The sequence below is a fragment of the Macaca mulatta genome, chromosome 4 (genome assembly GCF_049350105.2).
Source record: "Macaca mulatta isolate MMU2019108-1 chromosome 4, T2T-MMU8v2.0, whole genome shotgun sequence".
NCBI lineage: Eukaryota > Metazoa > Chordata > Mammalia > Primates > Cercopithecidae > Macaca > Macaca mulatta.
The window spans coordinates 18,179,261-18,187,249 of NC_133409.1; positions in this window are offsets into that span (position 1 = coordinate 18,179,261).

Here is a 7,989-nt window from a genome sequence, read left to right on the forward strand (position 1 = left end):
AGTCTTGCTCTGTGGCCCAGGCTGGAGTGCAGTGGTATTGGATTTTTTTTTTTTTCCAAACATAAGGATTACCAGTGGTTACAGGATCATTTGTTGAAAAGTCTTTTCTTACTCCATTGAATTCTATTGGCATATATGTCAAAAAGTAACTGGACATACATGTGTACAGTGGCTCAATCTTGGCTCACTGCAACCTCTTTCTCCTAGGTTCAAGCAACTCTCCAGCCTCAGCCTCCTGAGTAGCTAGGATTACAGGTGCGGGCCACGACGTCCAGCTAATTTTTGTATTTTTAGTAAAGATGGGGTTTTGCCATGTTGGCCAGGCTGGTCTCGAACTCCCGACCTCAGGTGGTCCACCCATCTCAACCTCCCAAAGTGCTGGGATTACAGGCACAAGCCACTGCACCTGGCCAAAACTAAGTGTATTTGATTACAGTCAATATTAGGGAGTTGATGGTAAACCTGGTACACTGCTGGTGGTAAGGTAAGTAGAAAAACACCTGCATGGAAAGAAAATCTAATTATGCATTAAGAACCATTTAAAAGTTTATACATTTTAATCCAGTAATTCCACTTATTTTTTTATTCTTGACATGACATAGCTGTATTCAAAATATCACTACAATTTTCAATAAGAAAAAAACAACTCTAAGAAAATGGTGAAAGAAATCTGTTACAGCCCACACCATTGAAATGATATGACTATTAAAAATAATAAGAGGAACTTTATTTACAAGGGGAGATGGTAATTACAATAGGAGAAATAGAATAAAAATTTGGAAAACTTCTGTGAATAATGACCTGAAAGCACATTGAACAAAGTCTATGTGGTAGCCCTTACCAAATGTTTTCTTAACATAGCTGTTTCCTGTCTGTTTGTGCTGCAGTTACACTTCTGTCTTCCTGTTAGTCAGCTTTTGGACAATCTCTCAGATTCCCAAGAGGCCAAATGCCACCATCATGAAAAACATCCTGAACACGTAACTAAAATTTTACTAAGATCCATTTATCCCTGTGATTGGATGTAGACGCAATTTTCAATTAATTATTTGTACTTTTCTAGGAGTTTCCTAAGCCCTGTATTTTCCAAAATGCAGTTATATGCCTAAGCAAGTTATTCACTGAATAAATTCTTGATCCTAAATATTTATCATTAGCAGATAATAAAAACAAACATGACTCCCTCTTTCTTATTTTCTATAAATATTCTATTTTGACTGTGGATTTACATTAGATTTGAAAACTAAAGAAGTTCACAAGTAATCAGAGCACTTCCTGAAGTGAAAGATGAAATTATCTTTGTTTTTTACTTTATTTCATCCTTCAAATAATATTCCAATACTGTTAACAATAATTTCCTTTTTAAAAGAAGTTGAACACATTTGGTATTTCCAAAATGAAGCATTAAAATTTACCTCATAAATAGGCCTCTATAAGAAACTTTCCAGAATAACTTTTAAAAAGGCATCAAATGTTGTACATAAGATATACTTGAGAGTTCAGCCAATATCAGTATTTTTATTTTGCAGCTTTTGCTGTTTCTTTAAATATTTATGTGTTTCTCACATGTATTGCCAGTTTTGACTAAAACAGACTTGTTTCTCTTTTAAAGGGAGATAAATGCTTAGGACCGATAGTGGCTCAGAATTTGTGGTTTTCTTTAAAAAGAAAATAGATATTATTCTAACAGCAACCTTCTTTCAGTAGCTGGAAATTTTGAGTTGAAACTGGAAAGAATTTAAATCTTTTAAACATGGAAAAATGTATAAATGCACAAACACAGGTCTTAACTATCAGTCAAGAAACCAGTAACTGGTTGACTTTGGAGTAAAAAGAGAGACAGAGAAGGGATATGACGAAGACATATTTTCACTATCTACAGCTTGCACTTATGAGTTGTTTTATTGTGTGTGTGTATATATATTATTTAAATGACTCTACATATGCCTAGATTATTTGAAAAATATACTGAAATAAATAAAACTATTGTTTGAGATAAGACTTTCTTCTTTATAACTGTTTCTTTTGCTTTTTTAAAAAAAGTTTGCATTTAAGGAAAATTCCATTTGGGAATGTTTTAAGGAAAAAATGTTCTTAACTGTCAATGATTTATTACCATGCCTGCCACTGGGTTTGGTATGTTTAGGAATCTGCAAGTAGTTATACAAGTGCCAATTTGCTTTACCGGTTGTTACTGATCTGTAGAGCACGTACCACGAGTAAGTCATAAAACATCACCAGGACTTACTTGCTTTTGTAAAAAATGGAACCCATGATTCTTATTGATTTCTTGTGCATGGAGAGTATTATAAATAATTTATCAAATACCGTTTGGAATTCTTATTGTTTTACCTGGAAAGAAGGCAAAAATGTAATCATTGCTATTGTAGTAAACCATAAAGTTAAAAAGTGCCAATCCAAAGAGTAAGTTATTATGACTATAAAGTTTAAATTGGTTATGGGTAGAGAATAAAGATGATATTTATATTACTGATTTAGAATATTGTAAGACCAAAGGAAATGTAAGAGCAAGAGCTGTAGCTACTTCGAAAGGTAAATATCATGAGTGAAACTAGTATTATCAGAGGAATTGCAGTAGCAAGTATTCAAAACCTTAAACCAAGCCATGCTGTTAATGTTTCACCTGCATAACATTATTCGAAGACCTCAGTGTCATGAGTTCCATGTTAGCTTCTTGTTAACATTTCTGTTTATAATTATTTAAGCGGACGTGAAAACTCTGTGTGTCAAATGCAGAATTGTAGTCTACCCACCATTAGATGTCCACAGGCAGCTGTAACGAGCCCGTGGAAGCCTAGATGCCATCTCTCTGACTATGATGTTCCCTAAAGTGCAATATTTTAAGTGTAAATTTTGATATCTATTTGTGTAACCAAAATGCAAACATCTAAAAATGCCACTGACCACTTAGAGTGGGTGGTAACCAAAGTAAATTTTGTTGAAAAATATTGACATGGAATCACCTCCTAAATTCCAAGTTCTTGGCTTGGGAATTAGAACTTCCCATAAAGAGATGCTTTATGAATGGGGCAGAAAATTCCATGAGTCATTAAACTCTTTTGAGCTTACATTTCACAGCAACATTAGTGTATGGAGTAAAATATTCTGTATTAAGACAGCTACCTCAAAAATGACTCTATTTAGCATTGAAGACTTAGACCAAAAAGACAAAATCACTTCCCTCAAGAAGTTCGTAATGTATTCACCCAGAAGAGAAATTAGATAATGATATAACAAAAGGTATGGCAAAGAAAGTACACAGAAATAGTATCCAACCAGGACTAGAGACGATGGGGAAGGAGAGGAAGGCTTCCTAGAAGAAGTGAAGATTGGGAAACACATGGAAATGAGCCAGTCAAAGAAGAAAAGACGGGGGAAATGAATTCTAGATAGAAAATGTAGCATAGAATGGCATGGATGAAACCTGGAACATGATTTGCTCAGGAAACTGTATGATGGGTAGGTGGCAATGGAAGAAGAATGAGATATCACTGATTAATTGCAAAAGTAGGCTGGGATAGGCCACGAATGGCAAGGTATGTTTGAATGTCTACTGCCAAGCTGGTACAGTTCTGATAAGGCCATCAGAAATGGCATAGAGAAGAACTTGCTTATTCAAGGGAATAGGTGTACTCTTGAATGCTGAAAGAACACCTACTCGAACCTAATGATATACAAAGCAACAGGCCTGCAGCTAAAAAGAAGCAAGCCTTCTTTTCTGCTTGGTAGCCTCCTCACTCATGTGGGCTATTGCTAAACACAAACCAATACCCTTTTCATGAGTATATCCTTTGAGCTGCTCATTTGCTGACTTTGTGTGTGGGGAGTTAGGAAAATGATCTAGCTCCTGTTGTTGCTCTTGTTCAGTGTTATTTTGGTGTAGAAATAGTATTCCTTGAAAGAAGAATACAGAAGACCTATTTAGGTGGTAGGGTAATGATTAGATAATTTTTTTAGCTTTTGTGGAGGTATCTTTGGGAAATAAAATTGTGTACATTTAATAAACACAGACATATATAAATCTGTGTTCAGTAGCAGATAATAGAATAGGTAGATGATAACATATATAAATAATGTTTACTACCGTGGAAGTTTATAAGATTAACCCAGGAGGATCACAGTGAAATGGAGGTTGAAGACAGTGCTCTGAAAAACAGCAAATGGTTATTATATAGCTGAATAAAGAAATGCCTTTACAGCTGAGGAAAAGTAGACAAAAGGATAAGGAGAAATGGAAAAATGAGTTGAAAAACCAGAAGAGAGTCATGTTCTAGAAATTAATAGGAAGGAAACTTTCCTAAAATATTTCATTAAATGGGCAATGACTAGACACACTTTTTGATAACATGAATAAACTCTGGCAAATCTATGTCAGGTGTATTAAATTTTCCACTACACATAGAGGTCAAGTAAATTAAGAAATAAGTACTTTTTATGATAGTTACAGGAGCAATTTCATTGAACTGGTGAACATAAATGTAGCAAGGTAGAATGGTATGCAGAGGTGCACAGAGGATTGAAAGGTATATGGTGTTGCTATATATTTTTATGTACAAATTAAAGAAACCAGAGGAGAGAAGAAATAGCAGAGAGAGAGAGAGAGGCGGGGGGGGGGGGGAGAGAGAGAGAGAGAGAGATACTCAGTAGAAAATTAGAATTATGAAAGAGGAGAGAATTAATAGGTAGGAATTTAACAATGAGAACACTTGGACACAGGGTGGGGAACATCACACACCAGGGCCTGTCATGGGGTTGGGGGCTGGGGGAGGGATAGCATTAGGAGAAATACCTAATGTAAATGACGAGTTAATGGGTGCAGCAAACCAACAGGGCACATGTGTACATATGTAACAAACCTGCACATTGTGTACATATATCCTAGAACTTAAAGTATTTTTAAAAATACAAATACAAACTATTGTAAAAGACAAAAATAACATTCCTCATTTTGTTTCAGTTTAATCTATAGATACAGGACATTTCTAACAAATTTCAAATAGCCTCTTCCAACTTTAATTTTTAAAATAAATATGTAAGTAGTATGGTTTCTTATTTGAAATGTTCAGATTATTCATTTTTATTCTAATAAGAATGGTCTTCATTACATGTATGTCTATACATATCTGTATATGTATACAGATACACATGTATATTTATAATTTATAATATGTGAATGAATACACCTTCCCAAAATGCATTTGAGCCTTTACTGCAGAATTACTATTTATGGAAAATTTTCAAGAGTAAAATTTAATAGGTAACTGAAGGGTCATGAATCTAAAACAAAATATTTTGAGGATTGTCTTCCATTTTCAGGGACTGCTTTAAGGACTTAATTAATTAAATGATCCACATATAAAATGTTATTTATAAGTAAAACCCCCCACAAGTAGGCATTATATGATAAAATCCAAGTGCAGCAATATGGAGAAGCTATTGCTTTTCCTGTAAGCAGAAAAAGGGCAATGTTTAAAAAGAAGGATGATGAGTTTTGTTTGGGATATGTTTATCTCTAAAGTCAGTTGAGCTGAAGCTTTTAGGGCAGGGCAGGTCAAGAGATACAGGTTTGGATGTCATTGGTATATAACTCAGTGTTTCTCAAATTATGGCCTATGGACTACCAGTATCAGAATCATCTGGAGAAGATTACAAAAAGTCAAGGCAAACTAGGTGCCATTAATTTAAAATAATCAGGTCTTCTTAATTTGAATATGTGCAAGAGTGGCCCTAGGAATCTTCATTTTAATTGAAACACCTCATATAATACTTAAGCCCACTAATGTTTTTTTTTTTCTGTGGTGGTGTGCTATTTATTTTATTTTATTTTTCTTTCCAACTTTTAAGTTCGGGGGTACACATGCAGGATGTGCAGGTTTTTTACATAAGTAAATATTTGCCTTTGTGGTATGCCGCACAGATCATTCCATCACCCAGGTGTTAAGCCAAGCATCCACTAGCTATTCTTTCTGATCCTCTCCCTCTTCTTGCCTTTTGCCCTCCAACAGGCCCCAGCATGTGTTGTTACCCCACATGTGTCCATGTATTGTCATATTTAGCTCCCAATTATAAGTGAGTATTTTGTTTTCTGTTCCCGCATTAGTTTAATAAGGATAATAGCCTCCAACTCCATTCATGCCCCTACAAAGAACATGATCTTGTTCCTTTTAGTGGCTCCATAGCATTCCATGGTGTATATGTACTACATATTCTTTATCCAGTCTATTATTGATAGGCATTTTGGTTGATTACATGTCTTTGCTATTGTGAATAGTGCTGCAATAAACTTATGTGTGCATGTGTCTTTATGATAGAAGGATTTATATTTCTTTGGGTATATACTCAGTAACGGGATTGCTGGGTCGAATGGTATTTCTGCCTCTAGGTCTTTGAGGAATTGTCACACTGTCTTCCACAACAGTTGAACTAGTTTACACTCCCACCAACAGTGTATAAGCATTTCTCTTTCTCCACAACCTCGCCAGCATCTGTTGTTTTTTGACTTTTTAGTAATAGCTATTCTGACTGGTGTGAAATGGTATCTCATTGTGGTTTTGATTTGCATTTCTCTAATGATCAGTGATGTTAAACATTTTTTCACATGTGTGTTGGCCACATGTGTGTCTTCTTTTGAGAAGTGTCTGTCTGTTCATGTTCTTTGCTCACCTTTTAATGGAGTTGGTTTTTTCTTGTAAATTTGTTTAAGTTCCTTATAGATGCTAGATATTAGACATTTATCAGATGAATAGATTGCAAGATGTTTCTCCCATTCTGTAGGTTGTCTCTTTATTCTGTTGATAGTTTCTTTTGCTGTGCAGAAGCTCATTAGTTTAATTAGATTTCAGTTGTCCATTTTTGCTTTTGTTGCAATTGCTTTTTGTGTCTTTATCGTGATATCTTTGCCCATGCACATGTCCTCAATAGTATTGCCTAAGTTCTCTTCTAGAGTTTTATAGTTTTGGATTTTACATGATTAAGATGATCAAAAATCATCTTAAGAAGATTTTTGTATAGGGTGTCCTATACAAAATGGAGTCCAGTTTCAATTTTCTGCATATGGCTAGCCAGTTATCCCAGCACCATTTATTAAATAGGAAATACTTTACCTATTAATTGTTTTTGTCAGGTTTGTCAGAGGTCAGATGGTTGCAGGTGTGCAGTCTCATTTCTGGGTTATTTATTCTGTTCCATTGGTTTATGTTTCTGATCTTGTACCAGTACCATGCTGTTTCGGTGACTGTAGCCCTCTACTATAGTTTGAAGATGTTAAGCCCACTAATGGTTGATAAATAGTTTGCTCACCCATAGCAGAAGTCAAAGCACCCAAGGAGAAAATATAGAATGATTTCCCCCAGGAAAATAACTCTGTTTTTCACTTCTGTATGTCTAGTAGCAATACGTTTCTTGAAATTTACTATATAATCAATAAATAACTATTAAAATATTTTTGAATTTTCTGGGAAATAATGTACAGTATGCAGCAAGAATCATAAAAATGTCCATATTTTGATCTAGTAATATCATTTCTGGAAATTTATTTTGAGTAATAATCCAACAGGAAATAAAATGTTATCTATAGAGATGTTTAGCATAACACATTTATAATAGCAAATAATGAGCATTAGCAAATGACAAGAAATAGGGGTATAAGTAAAGAAGATATTTGCCTACTATATGACATAATTTGTTACAACTAGAAATAGTAGTTATAAAAGCAGAATATTAACAAGGATAAATAAATATTAATGTTACAAAAGATATTTTATATATGCTATGGTTACAACTATAAAGAACGATATACTGTTTTACATGTACTAAGAGAAATATAAACAATGAAAACCATTTCATTTGGTGAGCTTAAAGATTATAAGTGATTTCATAATCATTTCAGTTAATTATATTGGAATGTTATGTATATCATAAATAATTCTTTTCAAAAATTAATGACATACCATTTAACAATTTCAAATC